Source organism: Anomalospiza imberbis, chromosome 2 (genome assembly GCF_031753505.1).
Source record: "Anomalospiza imberbis isolate Cuckoo-Finch-1a 21T00152 chromosome 2, ASM3175350v1, whole genome shotgun sequence".
Taxonomy (NCBI): Eukaryota; Metazoa; Chordata; class Aves; order Passeriformes; family Viduidae; genus Anomalospiza; species Anomalospiza imberbis.
The window spans coordinates 32071448-32097669 of NC_089682.1; the positions used below are offsets into that span (position 1 = coordinate 32071448).

At 39.9% G+C, this 26222-nt stretch overlaps 1 long non-coding RNA gene across 2 annotated transcripts in view; it reads right to left on the reverse strand.

Moving 5' to 3' along the window:
* LOC137468617 (uncharacterized) overlaps positions 1-26222 on the reverse strand; it is a 154671-nt gene that overhangs the window by 29524 nt on the left and 98925 nt on the right. Inside the window, exons 2-3 of one of the 2 annotated variants that reach the window (XR_010996061.1) lie at positions 18397-18548; positions 2026-2136 (exon numbers count right to left, since the gene is read on the reverse strand). This is a non-coding gene — a long non-coding RNA (uncharacterized lncRNA). Of the gene's footprint in view, positions 1-2025; positions 2137-18396; positions 18549-26222 lie in introns of those variants that run through there. The other variant, XR_010996062.1, reaches the window with a different exon arrangement.

Consider the following 26222-nt stretch of genomic DNA (forward strand, 5'->3'; position numbering starts at 1 on the left):
TCTTCAAATTCCTTGGAGCCCAATCAGTCAGCCCACAGAGTGAGGCAGGGCATGGCAAGAGCAATCCTTGCTTTGGTCTGTGCTCTCCCCAGGGCAGAGAGACCAAAGTGATTTTTGGTGGTGTGACCTGGCCTCGTGCTGAGCCCTCCTTCTAGCCCTTGGCTCTTGGCTCATCTTGGGGAGGAGCAGGAAATCCACTGGGGGAACCTGGGGGCAGTTTTGGGAGCCAGAACATGAGAAAGGTGTAAAGGTGGGAGAAAGAGTCCAAGGAAGTGCCATGGGGATGGTGCAGGGGGAGGATTGTAAGGAGTGGATGAAGGCACTTGGTGTGTTCAGCCTGGAGGAGACTGAGGGGAGACCTCGTGGTGGTCTTCATCATCCTCCTGAGGGGCAGGCACTGATCTCTGCTCTCTGGGACAGTGACAGGACCCGGGGAATGGCCTGAAGTTGTGTCAGGGCAGGTTTAGGCTGGATTTAGGAAAAGGTTCTTCCCCCAAAGGTGCTGGGCACTGCCCAGGCTCCCCAGGGAATGGGCATGGCCCCGAGGCTGCCAGAGCTCCAGGAGCTCCCAGGGATGCCCAGGGTGGGATTTGGGGTGTCTGTGCTGGGCCAGGACTTGGAATTGATGATCCCTGAAGTTTCCTTCCACCTCAGCATATTCTAGAATCTCCCAGTTGGTCTCAGCAGGGAACTTGGAGAAGGTGCTGTGCATCCATTCCTACTTTTTTTTTTTTTTTTTTTTTTTTTTTTTTTTTTTTTAATTAGACCCAAAACGTGATGTTTACTCTGAATAAATATTAAAAGGTTGATTGGAAAGCAAAGCCTCAGCTTTCATTTCAGAAGGAATCCTTGTAATTTTCTCTTGGCTTCTTTTCACTGCAAGAAAGGAGGAAGAAACCAAGACAAAAAAAAGGATTTTTTTTTTTTTGAGTTCAACTGGATGTATATTATTTAGTTGTAGAAATGCCATAAAATAACAGAACGATAGAATCATAGAGTGACTTGGGTTGCAAAGGACCTTGAAGATCGTCCAGTGCCACCCCCTGCCATGGGCAGGGACACCTTCCACTGTGCCAGGTTTCTCCAAGCCCTGTCCAGCCTGGCCTTGGACACTTCCAGGGATCCAGGGGCAGCCACAGCTGCTCTGGGAGCCATAATATAAGAAATAATATTATATAATAAAATAATATAATATAATACCCTCTGCCAGGGCCTCCCCACCCTCACAGGGAGGAATTTCTGCCTGATATAAAAATTCTAAACTTACTTTTTTTCAGTTTGAAGCCATTTCACTTCATGTTCTTGCATCAAAAATACCTGCACTGAATGAAGCCCAGTCAGTGTGTCAAATGTTTGATTTCACAATAACTGATCTAGAGAAACAACTCTGTTGTCCAGTACAGCATCTGGGCAATAAAATGGCAGCAACTCCCCAGCAATTATTAAATCAACATATTGATGCCTTTCAGCCTTACTGCATCTTGTCTAATTAGGCAATATGCAGAAGATGATTATAAAATATGGAATCTATTATGTCATGGCCTGTTTAATCTGGTTCTTACCCAATGAACCAAAGTTTTGTGAAATCCATCCAGGATTCAAATGGCTTTTTCACATGAGCTCAGAGCTATTTTACTGTTGCAAGCAGGCCACTTAATTCCCAGGGAAGGGAGGGGTCTGGAAAGCAATATGGAAACGAGCCTTTCCCTTTTGGGGAGCCAGTGGTCATATTCCCTTAATAAAAAATAACCTATAGCTGTGGTGGAAAAGACATTTACTACGAGAAAGCTGCTTGAGTAAGAAAGTACAAGAAGTGTTGCTCAGCATGAGTTTTGATCTGGGAATTTCATACCAGTTTAGCACAAAAAGGACAATAGCTCTCTTTTTACCTCATGAAAAAAATTCACCATTAGCAAGTCAACTGCACCAAGTGGGCTGTTGTGTGTCAGCAAAAAGCTTCCATTGTGGCAAACACCACAGGTAAAAACACCTAAAGGGAGATAACAAGACCAGAGATATGGTCCATATTTCCAGGTGTCAGTCCTTCAAGGATATTCATATGAAATTTTTTTCTCATGTTTTGGACATTAGTTTCTTGTTGAAGAAACACCACTGATGTGAGAGGGATGGGTGTGGCTAAAATTAAAACACACATCAGAAATGTTGCTTCAATAAGGCTAAAATTATGCAGAAATCAAGAGAATAGAGTAGGAAAAACCCCTCATTTTGATTATAATGAATATTATACAAGAAACACAATCTACTAAATGGAAGTGTTGTCACTGTTGATGTCTGCCCAGTCATAAGGAAACACCTGATATTTCTCTCAACAAAGGGTTAAAAATGAATCAATATTAAAGGTAAAAAAAGTAGATAGGAAAGTTAAAAAAAATATTTTAAGAAAATACTAAATCACCACAAGAAAGAAAAGTACTGTGGGTACTATATTTTAACTGGTTCCTTTACAATCATTTAACCAGAGAAACAGATGTAAAATATCAGATCAGAACAGTTCAGTGCCCTGATTTCAGAAAAGTCAAGTAGAAGAACTAAAAACCTAACCCAGACCCTCGCTTTCTCATTTCAAATAAATCACATTAATGATTTTTTTTTTCAACTATGGATATGGTACTTTCGCTTTTCCCCTTTTCATTTGGAACAGCTGATTTAGCAAATTCTCATTTTTCTTTCTTAGGTTTGCAGGATTAATTTTAAGTATATACTAAAATATTTTGCTACATTAGGGTTACACATGGTAGTACTTTTAGCAAATTATTGAAGGAAAAACAAAGAAGGAGCTTCCAAGACACAGTTTGAGCAATCGCAATAAAGGCAGAGCTTGTTGCTGGAAAGCTGAAAGCTTAAATTTTTGGAGGGGAGGGACTCATAAAGGAAGAGCATCAGTGATAAGGAATTTGTCTCCTTGGAGAATTAATGTTAATAATTACATGTCCTGCCAATATGCAAACAGCCTGGTGGAATTTGTCAAGTTCTGTCCTAGCATCAGATGCAATCTCCTTCTAAAGATTACCACCACCTATTTATCATAAGTAGCTGAGCTATAAATCAGACAGCACAGAAGGGAAGTGCAGTAAATTGTTCAGGACCGAGTGATATTTTGGAGAAAATTCACTGTCTTGTCCCAGCAGTAGAAACACACTTTGGCAGGCCAGTGCTTTACACATTTATGTTTAGTCCCTGTCAGAATAAGATGCTTTTCCTTCCTACCTTAACCACTGGAATTACAAAAAAGGCTATTAAAATGAAATTTATTTATTATTTTTTCATTGTTTGACATTGTCCATAAAGAAGGAAGAGGTGACATTTGTGGTTTTTGGTTGGTGTTTTCTGATTGTTTTCCCAAGCCTGACTTTAGTGAACACGTCCCAGACCACGGGGCCAGTGAGGTGGATGAGTTCATCCCTGTACCTTCTGGCCCTATAAAAACCCCCAAAACACTCCCCAGCTCAGAAAAAGGCATTTTTCCAGGCAAGTCTAAAAGGTATTAAGCAAAGCTTTCCCTGCCTGTGAGTTGGACTCTGCTCTGCCAAGCACTGGAAAGGGAAATTCTCCTTTGCCCTGGGGCCGGGTCAGGTTGCTGGGCCAGCCTTGATGTTTCACTTTCCTTCAGGAGAGCCTGGGATGGCTGGGAGCTTCCAGGGGGATGGATCCCATCCCATCCCATCCCATCCCTGCTGTCCTCTCAGAGGGGAGGGAGGGGTGCTCTGCTCCAGGCTTTGCATACAAGGGCAGGGCTGAACAGGTTGGCAGGAGAGCAATTTCAATGTTCCTTTCAAAACCTTTTGGGTTTGCTTGCATAGAAAACTGTCCATAAAATATGTTCATGCGTCAGTTCACAATTAATTAAAAAAATCTGGGTTCACTGATCTTAATCTGGGTTTGGAGAACATTGAAAACAGAGTTTACAATTGTTTTGCATGGAGATAGGTAGCAGAGGAAGTACCTAATACTTCTTTCTGTCCATTTCAGTCTGTTGAAGGTAGGTAGCAGGCCCTGGCATTAAAATGATATACAAACCCATTTTCTTGCAGGGGATGTTCATCAGGGTAATTTCATAGAATCATGGAATGATTTGGGTTGGAAAGGACCTTAAATCATCCAGTTCCACCCCCTGCCATGGGCAGGGGTACCTTCCACTATCCCAGGCTGCTCCAAGCCCTGTCCAGCCTGGCCTTGGACACTTCCAGGGATGAGGCAGCCACAAAAATAATCCCTCCAACTTTATTTCTCTCACCCCACAATAAATTACAGTAGGATCCTGAAAGAGGTGTGAGAATCAAAGCTGTAACAGATAAAATGCCACAGAGCTGTGAGGCCCATCCTAATCCAGAGGATGTGTCAGGAAGTGGATGCATGTTCATGTGTAGACCTGGCTTTACTGAGAGGACTGGAATCACTGCACTGGCCATCCCAAAGCCTGGCTCAAGTTTCCCACAACTCATGTGGACACTCTGGATAAATCATCCTACACAATTCAGAGCCCTTCAGTGGTGCCCAAAGTCATGCACCAGCTTTTGCTCAGTATTTAAAGATTGTCAGAAGGGCATGGAGAAGGGATTTGGGGCACTGGAATGCATCTCCTTGATCTGCTAAGCTTGGTTGTATGCCAGCTGGGAAGGACTTGTTTAACCAGATCCTCATTATTTTATTGACTGCAGGGAGGAGAAAAAAAAAACTCCTTAATACCACCAGAAGTTAATTAGCAGGGTTTAAATCACTACTTGCCACCAGAAACTTCTGCATGGTTCCTGTCTCCAACTCTGCATCTCACCCAGCCTCACCACAAATACTGACTTTATTTCTGTAAATATTCCATGCTTTGTATGGGCTGGAGTGAAAGTAAACAACAGTTGAGTGAGAAGATGTGATGGAGCATCCAGAACCCGAATGTCTCAGGGTACCTCATTTAATGATAGACAATGAAGGATTCAAATATTTAAGTATTGTTTCCTGGTTATTTCAGCCTGGAAAATTAACCTGGTTATTTTTCTGCAGGGAAGAGTTCAGCAGCTGCAGCATCCCCCAGTCCATGACTGTTGTACAAGGAAAAGGAACACTCTCCATTTCCATCACTGATTTTTTTTTTTTTTTTCTGTAAAACCTTCCCTATCTTGACAGGTGGAGGTGGATATCTGTCAGTCACACTGAGTGTGCCTCAGGATCTCAGAAATCACCTTTTGAGATCAGGCTGAAACTTTTTGCAACCAGCTTTCATCTCAGAAGAGCTGCACCTTGCTCGCAAAATGGTGAAGATTCATTAGTTCCCTGCATTTCCCTATTCTCCTTGTCCTTTTATCCTTTCCTATTGGAACAGTTTATCTGACTGTTTATCTGCATTTATTTTTTAAATGTGTTCCTCAGGAATTTCACATAGCTTTGCAGCCACTAGAGGACTGAAGATTTTGGTCCTCCATATTATTTTATCAGCTTCCATGGTGGGTGAGGAAAAGTCCTCCTAAAGGTGCACAGGAGGAACTGCAAAGGCTGAAGAGCAACTTCCAGGTTTTATATCTGCAGGTTTATAATGAAATATTAATAAAGTGACTGGTCTGAAAAGCAAAAGAAGGGAAATGTTTTTTGGTGTGCCCCAGCCAAGCTGAGAACACTGAAATCACAACATATGTTTTCTCTCTTCTTAAAGACTGCAGATTATTACAGGCAGGCTTTATTGTGGTCTATAATTTTGGTCTTCTACCTCTGACTATGCCAAACAGCATTTTTTGTTTTGTTCAGGCAGCAATCAAGAATGGTATGTTATCAAGCCACAGCACTATGACCTTTGGATTTAAAGAGAATATTCCAGCTACTTGGAGCCAACACATATATTAAATTCTAAGGTTGGAGGAAAAGAGAAAACCAGAGAACATGTTTTTTAAGATGTCTTGCACCTTGGAGCTCAGTTCTTCATTTCTCTTCAAGATTTATCGATTTTGGTGCATGACTACAGATTTTACAAGGATGTTACACAAAGGGCATTCCATTTATTTTGGTCAGCAGCCAGACAGTTAAATTTCCAAACAGCTGTCTGGGACTGGATGAACACATGGACTCAAGATGTCTTCAAATAAAATGAAATAATGACTCGAATGCTGTTTCTTCCAGTATAGGTGTGGTATAAATAAACAATTAAAATATCCTTCATGTTCATGTACATGGGGAAAAAATAGAAAGTTTCTGAAAGAGAATATTAAGTCCTACCTTCAGGACAATTAAATGCACCAGGTTACTAATTAATTTCCTTCCTGGGAGAACACTGAACAAGGCTGAGAACTTTCATACAAAATGTTTGATCAGATTTTTGTAATAAACAACAACAAGAAAACCTCAACACTGTAAAACAATTCTTTGATTCTTACATATATTATAACCTTTCTGCTTTTTTCAACCTCTTTCTTTATTGCAATAAAAGACAAAATTGTCATCCATATTTCATTGTCTCTGAAAATACAGTGTATTAATTTAATTGCAGTGGTTAACTTAATTAATTTAATTAAGTGGTTATCTCATTAATTAAGGCATATGGAATTCTGTTTTTTGTTGTTGTCTTCATTGGGAGTAATGTAACAGGAAGTATTACTTGCATGAGTGTGTAGCCTCCCATTATTCATATCCTGACAGCATTAAAGGTGAATAAAGCACTGAAAATTATCAAGCTACCAGAAAACAATGAGAAATTGCAAAAGAATAGAGATCACTGCACATTTTTTACACTGAACAAATACCTGGTCTACAACAATGGCAGCCTGGAATGGGCTTTGACCCAGGCTGCGAGAGTTTTTGAACAAGGTTTTTGGTGAAAGGATGGATGTATACAGTCGATGTGTCTCTAACTTCTGCCATCTCTGTTGTGCCAGCGCAATAATTTTTTTTTTGTTTGGTTGGTTTTTTGGATTTTTTTGGAGCAGGAGGCAAGGAGGAGGTAGATTGGACTTTATTTCAGTCAGATTAGTCTCCCATTCCATCTCCCTGTGTACAAGTAGAAGTATTTGCTGCAGAATAATCAAAGGGATAATGCAGGAATGGATACATGGCTAGAAAAGAGAGAAATTACTTACACAGAACTCCAAGAACCATAAAACCAATCAGGTCAGTACAGGCTTTACAGAATCCAGTACCAATACTTCTAATTTGGACTAGAAAAGGAGCAGTGTTACAATTAAAACCCAACAAACCCCAAACCTCAAACCAAATCTAATCTGAGTATGGCTGAGTGCACATCTCTGTGCAGCTTGACAGCCCCCAGCTCTGTTACAATCAAGGAATATCATGAGGAATAAACCTGAAGAATAAATTCTGAGGTTTATTCTGAGGAATAAACCAATGCTTTCTTCTTTATAACAGCAGAACCAAAATGCCTCTGGTTCTTACTGTAGAGAATACAGGGAGAGGCACCTCCCCATGCTGGTTTTAAGGACCTAAGGCTGGTTTTAAGGACCTTGGAGCTGCCTATTAAAAGGTACACATTGAACAAGTTACATTCCACAGCTGCTCACAGAACTCAGCAGGCTTTAAGACTGGTTCTAAATTACACACGATGTTCAGACCAAACCAGGCTACAAATCCGTGATGAGAACAAAATGCCCTGAGGAACATTTATCATCCCTCTCCCTCCCCAAAAACAGCTCAGTGATTTCAACACTGCTCAAGACTGAGGGGCATGGGCCTGCCATGAGAGATAAGAAGAAGATAACCCAGTCAAGGTTATACAGATTTTTACAAGTATAGTAAAGTTTAGGCAGTTTTTTCATCCTTTCTGGCTTCAGCATATTTTTGAAGTACTCCTGCGTGGGTTGTAAAATCTGCTGTGTATCCCTGTGCTGGCTGCTGGGACGAGTCACTTGAAGAAAGGCTTCCCTTAGTGCCAGTTGTGAAAGGGCTTTGGGGAAATGTGATTATTAATGAGCATTTATAGGGTCTCTCTGTAGATTCCCTCCTAATGAGATCAGATTTTCAGATGTGAGGTGAGCTTTAGCCCGTATTCTTATCTGATCTGAATTTAAGACTGAGATCTGTGCATGTGAAACTTAAATGCTGGGAAATTAAAATACAGCTGCCTGTATTGTAATCACAGAACTGTACAGAGAAATGTTTTCATTAATTCCTGATCTGCCTGTTTTGACAGCAGCTTAGTTGTCTGATAACGGCAAGGAGACAAATTAAATCCTGCTGCAGGCAGTACACAGACCACATTACTCAAAAAGAGAAATTAAAAACTGTTGAACATCTGCTATTACTGTGAATTTAATCTGTAGAACAACTTCATTATTTTACTTCGCATATTTAACTTTATTATTGAGGAAAAAGAGAGTGTCTTTGTGGTTAGAACATTGTTTTCTGGAGTCAAAAAATTCTGTTCTTTAGTCTCCTATTTACCATTGATTCTAGAGTGACTTTCTACAAATAAATTAGTCTGTTTGTACCTTAGCTGTCCCATCAACAAAATGGGAATACTATTACTGCTCTCTTCATGAGGTGCTGGGAATATTAATTAGTTTCAAATATGTCCCATTGGGAAATGACAGAAACTCATTCCCAGTATAGAAAATACTTAGCCTCAGGTTGTAGCTGAGAATTAATAAAATTTTTCAGAAAATGAAACTATTAAAAAAAATGTGTTTCCAGAGATGCAAAGGAAAACAAGTAAGACATAGATATGAGCAAGAGATTACAAAAAAAGTAAAATTTTAAATTTTAATTGTGTGCAGTTGTTACATGAAGGGAAGTCTTCAGTCTTGATGGAGGGTACAAATCAGATGTGCATCTTCTAACTGGTTTCTGTTAGGATTGTCTTGACATGATTAAACCCAGCTATATTTCAGCTGTTATACATGGTATAGATAGAGTAAGTGCCAATAAATGGAAATCTGGATTGCAAGATGGGAAATGCTGATGACTTGCAGAAGTAAAGACCACAGCTTAATCAAAATTACAGGAAGCGGGTTTCAATAATAATCTGTCCAATAAAACGTGCAATGATGATACACACAATTTTATATATCATATAAAGAAAGCTATAAACAATATTGCAATATTGCAAAAATACACATATTGATGGATAAAACTACTCTCTAGAGGTTTCCTATGAATTTGCATTAATAGGTATATCCTGTCTTTCCCAAAATCCTGTGGAATATTATCTAGGAATTCCTAATGGCCATCAGCTGGAGAGCACAGCTGACAGCACTTTGGGAACAAACCATGGTCTGTAATGGATGGGCCAAGCATTGTGATGAGTCTCCTGTGTTTGTAGGTATAAATGCTGCTTTCAAGAGGAGCAGGATACCTACAATGAGCTCCTTGTTTGCCATGAATTGAGCACCCTCTCCCAGCCCTTCCTATTTGTCAAGATGTACACATGAATCAAACTCTGGAGGTGTAATAAAGAGCTGGTAACTCTTTCTTCCTTCCTCCCCCTGCCCCCAGGCTCCCCTTTCTTTTCTGAGATCCTCAGAACTCCAGTTAAAGAAGTTCTGTATGAACAGCTCATGTGACAGTAGATGATGATATGTCAAAAAGTGCTCCTTTATTCACCACCTCAGCCACTTGCAAGTAGACCTAAATCACATCCTCTGCCTCAGAAATGCCTGCATCCCTTCTGCTCCTGCCTGAGCATGGAATGAAATGAAATCAAATGAAATTAAATGCTTCCTGAACAGTGAAAAAAGAGCACATTTCAGCATTTTTAATGCACCTATAAGCACATTTACCGTCTGAACTACATGAGAATTTCCACCATGTCTCCCTAAATCTCTCTGCTCTCTGCGAGGTTGTTTGGCCACATCAAGTCGCAGTCATCGTCCCTTTTCAATAGCTGCACTCACTATTTTCCTGTTTATGAGATTTTAATGAGTTCGGCAATTATTTGTCCATTCACAAGAGTGATAGCTGATCTGAAGCAAAATAGGAGGGAAAAGACCAACCATTTCAGGAAGATTTAAAAGCTTTTTCAGCTTCATGCCTGATGCATTAGCTGATAAATTACCAAAACCTGCTACAGCACGAAGGCAGAGGTGTACAAAAGCATTATTTGTGCAATATGTGAAATTATTATTTTATAAATTATTATAATAAAAATAATAATTAAGTAATTATTATTTGTGCTACCTTTGTGAAAAGGATATCATCTTCTAGGATCTGGGTCAGTTATTCTGACACAAGCTGCCATTCTAGCAAATGATGGGGATGCCAAGCATGGGCCCTTTTTCTATTCACTGAAAAAGTGACTGTACACCTTAAAAACACAATGTTCATGCAGTTAAATAATTTTTATATTTAATTTCTCACTTTGGTTCTTTAGGAATTATAAACTGTAACCCTCCAGTGACCGATTTTGACCCTTAACCTTATGTTATACTGTTTTCACAACAAAAGTTTGTGTCTTCTTCACTGGTGCTTGTGTCCAGGTATGTTTTCAGCTGACCTCCAGCTATGACTGAAAACTTAGAAATATTTAACAAGGAATTAACCTTTTCCTTTACTTCTTAAAAGTAGTGTTTCACTAAAATGAAAATGCTATTTTTTATTCCCAAACAGTTTTTCTGCTTTTCATCACACCTTTTAGAGTAAATATTCATGGACTCATTTAATGGTTTGGGTTTAAAGTGGCTTTAAAATTATTAAGTCTCACCCCTGCCATGGCAGGGACACCTCCCACTGTCCCAGACTGTTCCAAGCCCCAGTGTCCAACCTGGCCTTGGGTTTGGCCAGGGATCCAGGGGTGGCCACAGCTTCTCTGGGCACCCTGTGCCAGGGCCTGCCCTCTCTCACAGGGAGGAATTCCTTCCCAAAATTCCATCTAAACTGTCTCTATTTAAATTTAAATATAATGAAAACTTCTCTGACCATCCATTTTGAGGTGCAAATGAATAAAGAAATATCAGCTAACTGATACTGTGAGCTAAACTTCAAATATCAGAGTCAGTTAATCCTTTTTATAGAAACTTTTGGTAAAACTGTCTGATAGAAAATTTAAGAAATTGGTGATGACAATACATTTCATCACATGGAAACAAAGAGAAAACAATAAAATTTCAATATGAATTCTTTCTAATGTAGGCCCCAGACATATATTTCCATCCAGTGGTTGCCACATGAAAGCTATAGAATCAGCTTTGCTTAAATAAAATTTCTTTGCAGATCTAGGAAATTGCCTCTTGCCTTCCTATAATGGAAGCATTTCACTCTCATCTTCCTTTTTGGAGGCATTTTCTGTGTGTTTGTCCAAGTTCTTTGTAGTTCTGATTAACAATTGTCACCTATTTCATGTCACAGCACATGATAAGATATTCCTCCCTCAGACTTTCTGCACACCCTCCTCTGAATCTAATAAATTTTAACACAATTAACTCCCAATGAGATTTAGCACACCAGCAAGTTATATAAAGGAGCAGTTGATTGTTCAAGATGACAGACAAGCCCTGATGCATGCACTTCTGAGCAGTGATTCTATATAAAAACCTGGTTAATTGGTTAATTACAATAAGATAGGGGTGTATCACCCATAGCTACCCATCAGTCAAAAAAGTTTTAGCTGTGGCATCAATTTCAAATTACAATGAACCCCATTTTCAACCCTGTGCAATAAAATCAGCATTCCAAATGAAACAGAAAAGGAGCATTTGGGCACTTCCAAAATACAAATAAATAATCCCAACTCAATATTCAAAGAATAGCCTCAGAGAAAAAAAAATCCCTTTTGCTGGAATCCTGCAGAATCCATCTTTAACGAGCCCTCAGACTAAGTGCACACCATCTGAGAAATATTTGGAGTTCCTCTGAGTGTTTCCAACTTGAGCCCAGTTAACTGCAGTTCACCTCTTGGAAAATAGCTGCTCTTTTGCCTCAGATGTCTTTGCCATGAATCACAGGTGGATACTCACAGCCACTATTTGTTTTGAAAGCAGAGAATGTTTCTCCACGGAGCTCTCTGTGAAACAGTTCAAATATTCCCTAACATGAGCTAAATGTAAGTTAATTTGCTACTGCAATCCTGACCTAAATTAACAAGGCCTTCAGAGCTGTAGGAAAACTTGTGCTCTTCAGGATTGGCCAAAGAAATCAGTTTAAACACATCAACTTGATGTTTTCCCTCCTTTTTCTCATTATGTGTTACAAAGTTAAAGCTCATTCACAGATTTGGATAGCCTGGATGCTTCCACTTAGCTTTTGTACTTAAAGGCTAAAGAGGATTCCTAGAATACCTTCAAATAAAAACATGAGGGGAGAAAAGTCTCTCTAGAGGAGACACGAATAAGAAGCAACATCACTGAAGTATTAGACAGAAAAAAAAACCCCAGACATCCCCAAGAATCGGCTGCTTTTCAATCCTGAAGGCAATGAATCCCTTAAAACAATTTTACTAAGGACAAACTTCATTTTGTGTTACTTGGAGTGTTAAGATCAAGATCAATTTCTGCAGGACTTGCTGTAACTCATCCAACAGTTATGGGCTGAACACACTGTAAATTTCACACGGAGATAATTTAATTTTTGGGTTTTTTAAATAAAAGGTAATTTTTTTGGCCTTCCTGGTCTTAATATTTATTTTTTTAAAAATTGTCTTTAAATGGCCACAAGTGTTCAAAGTAAAACTTTGGAGGTAATTTTATGAAAATTTCTTTGTTCTGCTTTCTGCAGAATACGCTTTCTGACAAAGCCCTTATAACCAAAAGGAAATTTGGATATGTTCTACAGTCCAGTTTACAATTTAGAAAGACTATTTGATTATTAAGAAACCAGAAGCCTCCATAACTGAACTGTTCGGGGGCATTTGGATCTCTTATAGTCATTGCTTATTAATCAGTGAAGAGGTTGTAGGTTTTGTGGTGGTGTTTTTCTTGTTGTTTTTTTGGAGTTTTTTAGTTGTTTTTTTAAGCCTTATGAAGGACAAGAAGTCTAAAACATGCAACTGCCCTAATCTTTCATCAAGTTTATTTGCATTTAAATCCCTTGCTTTTGCACTCCTGCCTATATACAGCCAAGCTTATTTACCTTCTTATCTCCTTGTTTTCCAGGAAGTTATCATGAAGAAATCTAAGAGGAGTAGAAGTTCTGGGACATTTGGATTCTGTTCCCAGAAAAGAAAAAAGGTAGCAACGTGTGTTGCCCATTTCTCAGTAGCTTTTTCCTTGTGAGATGTTTCAATCTCTGTCACAGTATTCATTTTTTTTCCCTCTGTCCTTCCAGAAATAAAAACAAATACACCTGGTATGGAAAAACTTGTGTATAAATACAGGAAAAAGGGATACCCCTTGGCAGTTCATGAGGAAGGTCAGACTGAGGCTAAATAAACAGGATACTTTTCTCTCCCACTCAAATAATGAATTCCTAAGTGTTTCATGCCTTAATCAAATTAAGGAATGAATTCTCCATTAGTCCCTGATCACCCTAATTCCAGAAAGTCTTATTTCTCCTGGGGTTCTCACCAGTTCATCCAGCTCATGCACCACAAATCAAACCACCCTTCTTGGAAGTTCTTTTCAGTGTTTTTACTCATGGCATTTAGGTTGCAAAATCTGACTGTTTCCTCAATTACCAAACCAATGTGAATCACAGCTTTTTGGTTTTGACTTTTTTTTAAAAAAGTAATCTTCTCATCCTCTTGGTTGAAGCAGGGAGGAAGAAACTTTTTATATGTGAGCTTTATCTTGACCCAGGGGGTTCTGGTTTTTGGCATTCCTGTTGTGTCCACCTTTCCACTGAGGGGCAGGAAATGAGGGAGAGAGCAGCTGCCTCCTCAAACATACTGACTCCAACCAAAATCTCCCTCTTGGGGATCTCAGTTCCCTTAAACCAGGCTGATTCAGGAGCAAAATTTGCACTGAGTCAAACTTTTCTCTTCCAATTGGCTGCAAAGTCACAGCTGTGCTGCTTTTTCAGGTGTGTCCTGCAGTGCAAGCCACCTCTTGTGATCCACACTCTTGCACTTTTCTTATTATTTCTTATTTCTTATTTCTTATTTCTTATTTCTTATTTCTTATTTCTTATTTCTTATTTCTTACTCCTTCTTTATTTTGTGTGCTCAGGGAAGCAGTGGAGTTCCAGCTCTGACAAGGCACAATTTTAATTAAGACTTCAGTCATATTCTCAGAACTACTCTGCACAAATTTTGGTCCATATCTTTAGCCAAATGTATCCATATTTTTTGCTTTTAGAATCATAAAATCATTAATGTTGGAAAAGACCTCTAAGATCCAACCTGAATCCAACTTGTTTTGAGAAACAGGAGACTACAATTAAACAACAAAGTTGTACTAAATGGCATCCCTGAAATTATTCACTGTCTTTGGCCCTGAATTTATAATGTTCTTTTAATACTTACATACAGAGAATGCTGCATTAGATGGTTTTATTTATTTTTTTACTGGATATTCAAAATCCACGTGTGCATATATAAAGGATATAAATATTAGTAATAGAAGAAAAGTCATACATAAGAAGGGAGAAAACAGATTTTAAGAAGATTTTTTTGTTTAATAATTTGTTCACTTTCCTCCTTTGACTGTGTTACATGCACAGACATCCTGCACTCCACTTTTTGGTTTGATGCATTCTAAACCTCGAGGTCCTGAGAGCCTGAAAACTGGAAATCCAAATGATTTACTGACATGATTTTAGCGTTCTTAGGTCAGTTCATTGTGTTCCTGGCTTTTCTCTGGCTTTTCTGCATAGAAGTGCAGAGTTCAAATCTGTGACAAGCTCCATTTAATAACTTGCATCTGTCTGCCTTTGCTAGACTAGAAAATGACTGCTCCAGTTTGGCTAATGACCTCGCTGTTCCAAACCACTCCAAACATCCTCAGTATTTTGTTTATCACAACAAAGAGCAGCAGCACACTTAGCATGGTGTGTTTTGAATTCTGGAGTCCACATTTCTGTCATGATCTATGTGAGGCCTGGCAACTTGCAAAAATTTGCTTAGAAAACTGCAAATCTCATATTGGAGTCCAGCTAAATTAACCTCCTTGGTCAAAGCCTCACCTTTCATTAATCATTAGCTCTATAAGCAGATTAAACTCTTGAAATGAGCAGCATGGGGGAAAGAATGACATTTGGAGATAGCAGGGGAAGATAGGAAGCACTGCTATCATATGCCTAATCATGGGGGATTTAGGAGAAAATATGGCAAGGAGATCACAGGCTGCACAATTGCAGGAAACAGAAATGCAAGGGGATCTTGCACGGTGATTAGAACAAATGGGACTCATCCATCACTGCATTGCCCCCCACTTTAAGGGCTTACACATGCAGAGCTGAAATTACCTGGGGGTATCTCAGATCCATTATCCTACCTAAGACATAAAATGATGTTTTAATAGTCATGACTTTGCTGTCTGTCTTGCTGGTCTGATAGAAAAAGTCCTGTGATCCAGGCAAAGATTGCAGAGGAACCACTACCTGAAAATGTGGCTGTTCCTCCTTCAGCTCCTCTGATTGCACTCTCAGGCTTTTTGGAACATGTTTGTTTTATTTCTCTGCTTTGCCTCCTAAATCAACACCCTGGAAGCAGACACTGTTTTCTTTTTATGACATCTTGTGTTTTCCATGTTTCAGAGATGGGCAAACAGCTCAGGGCTGCAGAGTGCTGACACACAGCAATTGCTCAACAGGGACACTTTTGATGTGGAGGGAATTGGCTTTTTAGGGCAGTGGGACAAAGACAGTGCAAATACCACTGCTGCTCGGTGGGATTTCTGCTGGTTGGACACCTCTTGGCCTGTGCTGACACCATCAAAGCTGCTGGGAGTCAGAGTCACCTCCCAGAGAAACACAGGCAGCTCCTGCCTCCCTTCACAGCAGCCTCATGAGATGGGGCTGAGCTCAGGAGAAGTTCCTAAAGGAAATGCTGGCCAGCCTCCTTATGCACATCAAAGTACCTTTGTGACACTGGAGGGGCCTTTTATTTTGTGGGAAGATGCTGAGATTCCTGGAGAATTAAAGCCAAAGACCATAAACCTTATATACCCACCAAAATCAGCAAGGCTATCATGTGACAATTCTCAAGAGTAAATATTTCCCAAATATTCCTGGGTTTGATGAGCTTTGTCAGTCCAAACTCCCTTGGCTTCAGCCACCACAAGCAGGCCCTGCTCTGTAATTACCATTGGTAAAAAAATTTAGCTACAGAGAAGAGACAAAATAATGCTGGGGAGATAGAAATCTAAAATTCTAATGGCTGTTTAGGAAGAAAAGCCAAACCCTCACATGCAGAAATCAAATAGAGGTCAGAGTTTAATAATGCAGGACACTTTTGCAGATAGTGTCAGACACAGGCTTTCAAAAGTACATTAATTTGATTTTCCCTGTCTGACAGAGCACTCTTGCCCTTCTCCCTCTACCAGCTGAGGAAACATCGAAATGAGGGAAACTCAAAATCTGCTGTAAACTGAAACACATCAGCAACTAATGTGACACTGAAATAGTTGCAAACATGGTCTCACATCTTTTGCAGATATAGTTTTAAATGATAATTTGTTCTGCCAGCTCCATTTACGAAAGGAATAGGATAAACCAGGTGAGGGACTGTGATTTAATGCATTGTTCTTACAGTATACTTAGGGAGAGATGAAAAAAAACAGAATTCTTCTGAATAATACTGTTCCAAAGATCAGAATGAAAATGAATGACATACGAATAAGTTAAAAAAATCAATTATAAATGCAGGTCAAATTGATTTGCATAATGGAAAGCTCATTAGTGATGTATACTTATCTTGAAACACCTCTTCTACTGCAATTATAAAAACTATCTCTTCTTTTTCTAATTGTGAAACCTGTAGGATTCCTTGATGTTTAACTTGGCCTCCTGAGTGTTCACACTGGGCTGTTGACTCAAACTCTTAAAATATTTGGAGTGGATTGTAAAAATAGGAATTAAAATTGTTCTTGGTAGGCCTCAGCTTCCTCCTGCACACTTCCACTGCCCCTCTGGCTTTGGCAGACTTGGAAGTTGTTAGCAGCAGGGAGGGATGTTCTGTATTTAGAAGGGGATCAATTGTTTGCATGCAGGGAGAGGCCAGTCTACAAAAGTGCTCATTAAATGGGAAAGGAAACCTTCACCTGCCAGGCAGAGGCAAAGGGATGGTGCTGGATTGCACCAAGAGCTTTCATTTTAAGTTGGTTTCCAGTTGCACATCTCAGAAATGCACATTTTCCTTCTACGATGTGCAAGGCTGTCAAATGTGCTTCTTGTGTGTTCTGAGAGCTGCAGGAATGGCTGAGCTCTGCATGAGCTTCCTGCAGGAACCCCCAGAGCTGTGGGGCAGGAAACCCTGGGGACTGGAGCTGCAGCATTTCACTTCTGCAGGAGTGAAATCATCACAGGATGGAATCATGATTTGGGCAGGAAGGGGCCTTACAGCTCATCTCATTCCACTCCTGCCAGGGTCAGACCTTCCACTGTCCCAGGCTGCTCCAATCCCCATCCAACCTGGCCTTGGACACTTGCAGGGATCCAGGGGCAGCCACAGATGCTCCGGGCACCCTGTCCCAGGGCTCACCACCCTCACAGCCACCTCAGAAGTTGGCAGGGCCATGCCTTGACTTTTCAGACTTAAAGCCCACGAGATGATGCTTCAACTAAAGAAAGACAACACCAACCCTGGGAGTTGTTCCTTCCATCTTTCATTTCTCCAGTAGTATCTGGCCTCCTGCCTTTAAAGACATCAAAATATCCCTAATATATCTTTTAAAAGGTTTCAAGATCAAAGGCAAGTCAAATCCAATGTGGTTTAGTGCTTGTGAAACTCTAGAACATCTTTAGGGTTCACAAAGCTTGTTTTAACTTGCAAAATATTTTCCCTTTAATTAAACCCCATATTTCCCAGCCAGGGTGATTCAGTTTTATATTCAGCTGAAGTGAGAGAGTGCTGTGTGTTCACATAATCTAAAACACACACAACAGAATGGGAACAGGAAACTGGATGCTAAAAGTCTTCAGACATAAACCAGCAAATTGCTCATAAGCAAACAAAGTAAAACAGCATCTAAAAAGGCAGAACAAGTCTTGACTACTCTTGCAGAAAAATCACGAAGCAGAAGTGTGATGTCATGAACTTGCTTTAATAAGCAGAGTTGCCATTTAGGGTGCTGATGTTCAACCAGAGGAAAATCTCATAGAATTTTATAGACCCATATAGGTTCACACCAGATGGAAGCCTCTCCTGAAAAACACTGGGTCCATTTCTGGAATCTTTTTTTTTTTTTTTTTTGGGAGGAGGCAAATGAAGAGATTTCAGAGGAAGAAAAAGAAAAAAAGAAAATTGAGGGATCAACTGCCAAAGATAAACAGGTAATGGCATACTTAACTTACACAGAACTGAACTACAGCAATGCGATAAATGAAGAAAAAGGGGAAATCTACTCAGAATATTCTTACACAGAGATGTGAGTAGCTGTGGCATCCTGTCCCGTGGTGCCCTCCAAGAACTGAAAGAGCAGCTGCTCGATGATATCCCAGCTGCACTTGAAAATTCCCACTTAGAGCATCATCCCATGGATCTCACACTTGACTCTGCTGACTTGATTGCCCTCCCTTTTTAGGAACAACAGAAATAGGATGTGACAGGCTCTAATACCATTCAAGGCTAACTCTAGAGATAGAGAAAATATTCTGGAGATGACAATTAAACTGCTTTTGGCAAGTAAGAAAAATGCACCTGCAGTGATAGATTACTCACTTGAAAAACTCAGCTTAAGAGAAGTGAAAATTCAAAGAGATGTCCAGTTAAAAAGTATGAACGGTAGAAACAACTGGGAAAGATTTGGAAGCATCCTATTCCTTTATACCTATACTGAAAAAGTATTCCAAATCATGGTTAGATATAGATTTCTATTCTTCAATAAGCTTCACCTAAGAGAAAGATAAAAACCTTTGGCCATTCTAGACCTGCTGCTACGCATTTAAACTGAAGCTGACCTTGAACCAGAGAAGGAAATAGAACCAGAACCAGACAGAAATCTGCCATTCTGAGTGAAGATTTACCTTGGACACTGCCCTGGGAAGTGTCATCAAGACTTTCCTGTTGTGTATTTTGGAGATTTAAAGCTTTTTGTTGGCTCACCAGACCCCTGCCAGCTTTTAGCATTTCTTGCAGACCACACTGTATTCTTAGCCTCACTCTGAAAACTGTGATTCTTTACTTTTTCATGGCTTTCAGAGAAGGGATTATCCTTAAAGATATGCAAAGTCCACCTGGACTGATGTTTGGAAACTTTTGCTTTGCTTCACCAGTATCTGTGGGAATTCTCCAAGGTGCTCCTTGCTAAACAAAAGGAGGAACCATAGAGAAGAGTGGCAATATCTCTTCTACTGGACTGAAGCAGTCTTTCCTCACCATCCTTCTGTCTGTTGCCAAATCACTGAGCTGTTCCTGTTTATTTTAAAAACTTATTTAGAAATCTGAATCTGGATGGGGATAGGAAAGTAAAGTCAACATGAGGTAAGGGAACAGCATTTCAGTTACTTAGCTTACACTAGATTCACCCTTATTTGTTATTGCTAACTTAACTCTGGGCTGGAAAGAAGAGGAAAGCTATAATCAGTTGCTTTTAACTCAGGCTTAAAAGTTGTGGTCAAAGTTTTTTAGTATTCTGGATTCCTTTGCCTAATTGCCATCCCACAGTGGCAAATGCACTTAGAGAAATACTAAGTTGTTTATAGGGCAAAACTTTCCTTCCATGGCAGTGAAAATTGAATCTTGAGAGAGATGGGGTTTTTTATTTTAGTTTGGTTGCTGGTTTAGTTTAGTTTAGTTTAGTTTTAGTTTTTGTTGCTGGTTGCTTGCTTGGTTGGTTGTGGGTTTTTGTTTTTTTGTGTGTTTTTTTTTTTTTTTTTTTTTTTTTTTTTACTATAACATATCTCATCTCTGAAGGCTCAGCTTCACTGAGCAGAGTTGTTATTTATGGTCAGTGCATAACATTTTGTCCCTTCTGAAAAGCTGACTTGGATTTGTCCAAATGCCCAGTAAATGCTGTTCCCTAAATGTTTGTGTTTCTTGGGACAGTAAAGGCCACAGACCCAGCACAGGCAACATGCATCTACATTTTCCTTTGACCTGCCATTCCAGTGGAGATACTAAGTGGCAGAACTTGCTGGACACAGCATAATTCATAATATTGCTCATATATTTTGCTTCACTTTGCTGCTAAGGAAGTTCACAGTGCAAAACTGATTCTTTTTTCCCTTAAAAAAATTCCCAAGTTTCTCATCAGCTGCACTGGTCAAGGATAATGTGGCAGCTCCATTTTTTTCCTGCTGGGATCTGATGCTGGCTGGATGCCCAAGTGCTTCTCTCTGGTTGTTTAACCATTCTCTCACAAAGCGGAAGCCTGATGGCATCAGGTCCAATTCAGGTACAAAGGTAAGGGCAACACAAAGTATTTTCTTGCCACCCCTTGCCTTGCCAAAGCCCCAAAGAGGATCCTATTCTTTTCTCTCCCTAGAAATGTTCCTCTGCTCCAATTTAACCCAAATCTTGCAGTGTGAGGAGCAGTGGGTGGAGGTTCAGCTGTGCCTCTCTACTGGCTGGTACTTTTAGGAGAGGCTGACCAGGTGCTTCAACATTTCAAAAGTGAATAGAAGCAGTGTCATTGTGAAGATGCCTGGAATTTTGGAAGTCATTTTCTCAGGAACAAGAATTCTTCACCTCCCCTTTCCTAGCACAGCCTAAGAGGGAAGTCCAAGGTGTAACTGGAAGTCCAAAGTGTAACTGGAAATCCAAGATTTAAGTCCAAACAGCCAAAAATTTGAGTGAAAACTCAGCGGCCTCACAAAACCATATTGCTTTTAATAGTGAAACACTTTAAAATTACTTTCTTGATGCTCTTGCTTACAGGTGAGCAACAAGACCCCCATGTCACAGGATAAAAAAGATATATTCTCCTGAATAAAAAGTATAAAAGGTATTTTAGGGGCTGTGTTTGCACACACAGTTAAGGATGGATGCAATCCTGATAGGAAATAGTTTCTCCAGGGAGCTGTTGTCCTTCCCTCTGGTAAATATGGATCCCTAAGAGAAGATTCCTTGCATGTGAGAACAACTGTTTGCAAATTTAGTTGAAAAAGTAGCTTTAAATCCATAGATGCAGAAAACACAAAGACTGTGCTCGTGTCAAGAATCTGTTGAATCCTGTGCTATCCATCTGCCCATGTGTAATTTAATCTGGCACCATTTCCAGTGATGTCATGCCTGGAACACCCAGCCCTGTGGAGAGAGGCTCCCCGGGATGGGGCTGCTGCATGAGGTGGAGAGATCAGCAAGATAATTCACTCCTGGAATGGAGTTCCTATCGAGTTGCATACTGGGGCAAAGGCAGTTTCTGCACTTTAATCCACACAGTTTTGGAGCAGGCACGTGTTCAAAAGACAGGCAGGTGAGCCAGGCAGTTCCACAGCCAGTTCTTCTGGCTGAATATTCCAGTTTTGAGGAGAAATGTTCCATTATGTCATTCCAGCTCGTGTCATTTCTAGGCAATTGGTTTGCAACTGCGGGACAAGGAGTGTCTGGCAAAAGCTGTTCCGTGTAGATAAAGTTCTGCTGCATGAGGAGTCTTCCCCCAGCCCAGCTGAGAAAAACTGAGCTCAGTTTTAGCCTTGTGTGTATCCAAGGAGACACAGCCACCACTCAAGTGATGATTTATTGGTTTCTCTCAAGTTTGTCCAGCAAAATTTCAAACATACCAGCATTATGCTGAGAAATCACAATGTAAGAGCACGAGATGTTCCAACACTGCTGTCCAGAAAAACCTGGTGATCACAAAGTTGTACCTGGAACTGAGAGAACTGTTTATCATTTTGGAAAAATGGACCAAAATATGGCAGTCAGAATTTCTTGGAAAATTTAATGTGAATTTTTTATAATGTCAGACATGTCATACGCCCTGCTGTCATAATGGAGATCATGTGGAGACAGGGAAGAATTAAATAAAATAAATTAAAATAAAATTCAAGGAGAGCTTGGTATAAGATTTAATTTATGCAACATTAAAGAAATTCCTGACAAGAGATTTTTTTCAATTCAAGCCATTAATATTAAACATAATAAAAAATATAATATGCTGTTACAAAATAATTTTTAAGACCTTTCTTAAAAGTTCTCCCATCAGGTAGATACCACAAATGGAAATTATTTCAGGGCAGCAGTGAGGGGCTATGGAAATACAGGTTTTTTCTTTTTAATGTAGCACAGATTAAGTGCTGCTTTCAGCAAGAAAAGAGCAAAAAGAAAGAGCTAGCCAATGCTTATGGCTGAGAACTCTTCTGGAATGCTACTTTTGATAAGAAAAGTGACAAACATGCCCTTGATATTTATAATTTTCATCTTTTATGTGGCAGCTTTAGACTTTGTGACATTTGAATCTGTTACTGTGAAATGGATTCAGATGTTGCAAAAATGCACCAGATTTTCCAGAGCATAAAATTAATTGTCTCTAGCACAGAAAGCTGTTATTTTTGTTGCACAAAATAAATCAAAAACAATGTTGGGCTAATATTAAATAAAGCTACAGTCATAAACAATCTGTTCCCTTTGTTAGGTTTTATGTCATGTTTTGCATGAGAAGTTCAAACAACAGCAAAAAGTTCTGAAAGCTCCTCTCATGTAAATGACTTTACTCAAGAGTGGAAAAAACCACGGGAATGAATCCTCAATGATCTCCTGCACTGAAACCTAATTCCTTAAAAAAAGGGCAAAATATTAAAATGAGACCCCCAAATATATTTGAGGCTTGTAAAAAATTCTTGTACAGAACAAGAAATTTTTTTTTCCACTAAGGGACTGACATTCTGTCCCATAAGCAAAGAAATTCCATTAAAAAAAGGATTTGTTCAGGCAAGTCGGTTTAGAGATTGAAAAAGTTCTGAGAAGTTGTTTCAGAGATTGAAAAAGTACAGCGAAGTTCATAAAGTGAAGAGCAAATAGGTTAATGATGCAAGAAATGAGACTGTAAGAAAGGAGAATTTATGTTTGGTTCAGAGCTGCTTGATGAGGTGCAAAGTTCTGATTAAAGGGACAGACTTTGATTACCAAGTGTTGAAAATGAGGAACCCAGGACTCAGTCATCAGACCACATCAGGAGTGCCATATCTTCAGGCTCCTACTGCCAGCCTCATGTCCCCTACTGGGGTCCCTTCCTTTGCTAGAAGCTCCCACCAAGAGCCAGGTTTGACACCAGAAGCAAACCCAGCCCTTTTCCAGTCAGCAACTTCACATTCCTCCTCTCTCAGTGATGCAGACATACAAGATTTACATGTTCCCCTTCCCAGAGGAGAAACCTCTTCCTCTTAGGAGTTTCTCCTCCAAGCACCAGACTGACAGGTCAACGCAAACTCACTACATATCAATTTCTACTTTGAATGGCAAGCTGACATGATACTTTCACATTTTTGCTTACCCTGAACCAGTGATATCCATGTATCTGTAATTTCATCAGTGACAAAATTAAACAAAGAATTTCTTTTGAGAATGTGAGATACATGAGCTTAGAGATGGTGTCAGCAACACAAGTATGTGGCTTTGATTTGCCTATAAAACCCTGCGTGTGCTGAACTTGCAGAGCTGTTTCTCTTAGGATCTTACTCAAGCTGAATTCCTTTAACTTTTACATCATCAGAGGTGACTTTCCAATTGCCACTTCCAAGTTTCCAGCAGTGGCACCAGAAGCACTTAGGCTAATCCATGTGTTTGTAGGCCAATTCAGCATCTTGACACAAGCACCTCTGTCTGTCTGCTGAGAGTCTTTTTAAGTCCTTCTGGATGTGACATTGGGGTTTAGGGGTGAGGTGACTGTGGTGGTGCTGGGGGGAGGGTTGGATCAGAAAATCTTGAAGGTCTTTTTCAGTTGCACCTCTGTGTACAGTTTGCCAGCCCTAAATGCAGCTATTGCAGGACAAAGTCTTGACACAATGGTGGGGCTGCGAGGACTCAGTAGACAAAAATAATACAGCGCTAAAAACTCAATAGGCTGCACTGGCCTAAATCCCACCTTCCTGCTTCCATGCTTTTATCCCCACTTTTTTTTGGTACAAATTCATTAGAAGAAGATTAATTACATATACATTTAGTGGTGGCTGAAGGTGCAGTGGATGTAACTGTCTATAAGGAAAAAAGAAAAAAAAGCTGAAGGGGAAAATACTGATTACATTTCAAGCAGAGCACCTTTGATTCCAGCGAGATCTCTGCTGTTTCTCAAAGCTTTGGAAAGGTTTTCTGATGACAGCATGGATTGTTTTTCCTGTTGCACTTTCCTTCAGTCTGTCTACAAGCAGTTGTTGAAGTGGATTTAAATGTGCAAATGGTATTTTGAATAGAGTCTGGAAACTGTAACACATCAGAAATGACAAAGAAAAAACTCTTTAAACTGGGAAGGAATGCAAAACAGGACAAGCAACAGTGCCAGCCATGAGAGGAACTGAAAAGCTCCTTCTGGTGTTTGCTGTAGTGAGAATTTTGTTCTTTCTAGAACTTCAGGAGATATTTATGCTCAGTAGGAGCTGAATATCCAATAGAAATTGGAAACATGAATTCATTGACAATGGCACATACGCAGAAACTTTGTGTCTAAGTTCCACTGTAATTACTGGAAGTCAAGATTATTTCTCTTTTCCCATTTGGGTGAATATTAAGGCTGCCATCTCCTACGTACAGACCTAATAGCTTTGTGGAAGACGAAAAAATAATCAAATTTTCGTGCTTTTCCACAGAGAAAGCAAACAAGTAATCCTCATCCAAGTTCATTAAGGCTTCTAAGGAGACACTATCATGCACGCTTTGTGCTACATTTTTAAAAGCTATTAAATTATCACAAGTCTTAGACAATTAGGCTGAGAATGAATTTCTCAGAGACAGCAGGGAACTCTGAGACTGGCAGCTCTGCCTGCTTCAGTGAGAAGAGAAAAAGCTGAGAGTATCATCAAAGCAGCTTTCATGGGGCTCTGAGGTTTCTGTGACTGAGGCCCAGCTAAGTACTGACATTGCCCAATTTCCTCATGGAGGTATTTAACATCATGTACTGAAAATCAGAGCCTGGGAACAACAAAGGTTTGGAGAGACAACACTCAGTGTGCAAGGTTTGCCTGGAGAATAAAACTCCAGCCAGAATCTCGCTCCCTGGATCCTCACAAAGAGAATCCAGAGGGGAGAAAGTGAGGAGCTATGTGATGAAAATTAAAACCATCAGCATATTCAGAAGGAAACAAAGGCATAAGCAGTTCCCTCAGTAGCCCTGTCCTCACTGCAGATATGGTGTTAGCAAATTCCCCTCAGCCGCAGAAAGCAATTATATTGTCTCAATGTAATTGTATTTCCTTGCTGCTGTTCCTTGCTGATAAAGCAACCATCACATAAAAATTAACCAATGTTGATAATATTTGCCATGAACAGCTACACCAAGGACTCAGCTTGGACAGGGGGGCTGTCAAATGTTGCCCACTGATGGACTTGTTGTTCTGACTTCTCAAGAAGCTGCTCTGAAAATGCACAAAGAGCCCAACATGCTGGTTTTGGTAACTGCTAAAGTCAGGGTGTTCTTCATGTCCTTCTACACCTTTGTCTAAACAGCAAATGCATCCCCACCCCTCAAACCCAGGAAAAATAGCTGGACACCAATTTTTATCAGTTCTGTATTTCATAGAAGCCTGAAAATTCTTCTGCTCTGTCCTTAGTTTCTGAACTCTTGTCCTTTCACCAGCTTCAGCTATATCCGGCTTTGTTAATTTGACAAAGATGTAAGGCAAGAAGTGCCCCTATAAAAAGGGACGATCCAAATTAAAGTGGCCCTCTCACTCCTAAATATCTTAAAATGCTTGGCCCACGTGCTTATGAAACAGCTGAATAGGAGCAACCAAAAAAAGTTTCCAGGAGGCTGTCTTGAGTCAATTATACCACAAGTTACAGATCTGTTTCAAGGGTTCCCTCTCCTATTTGCAATTCTTCAGGAATGTTGGAAGCTTGGCAAAGAGCTTAGGCTGGAATTGCAGGTACCAACCTTATCCCTCAACAAATCTCCTTTACATTTAAAGGACAGGATGTATGAAAAGCAATTTGCCCCCACTGTTACTCAGGAAAGAGAAAAACCCATTCAACCAAGATCCCAGAAAACCCCAAACTAAACCGCAAGATTAATCAGATACATATCCTTGCTATCCTAAAAGGACTTCACTCAGAAGTCCATGGAAGAGGATGAAGAATGATGAACCCATGACAT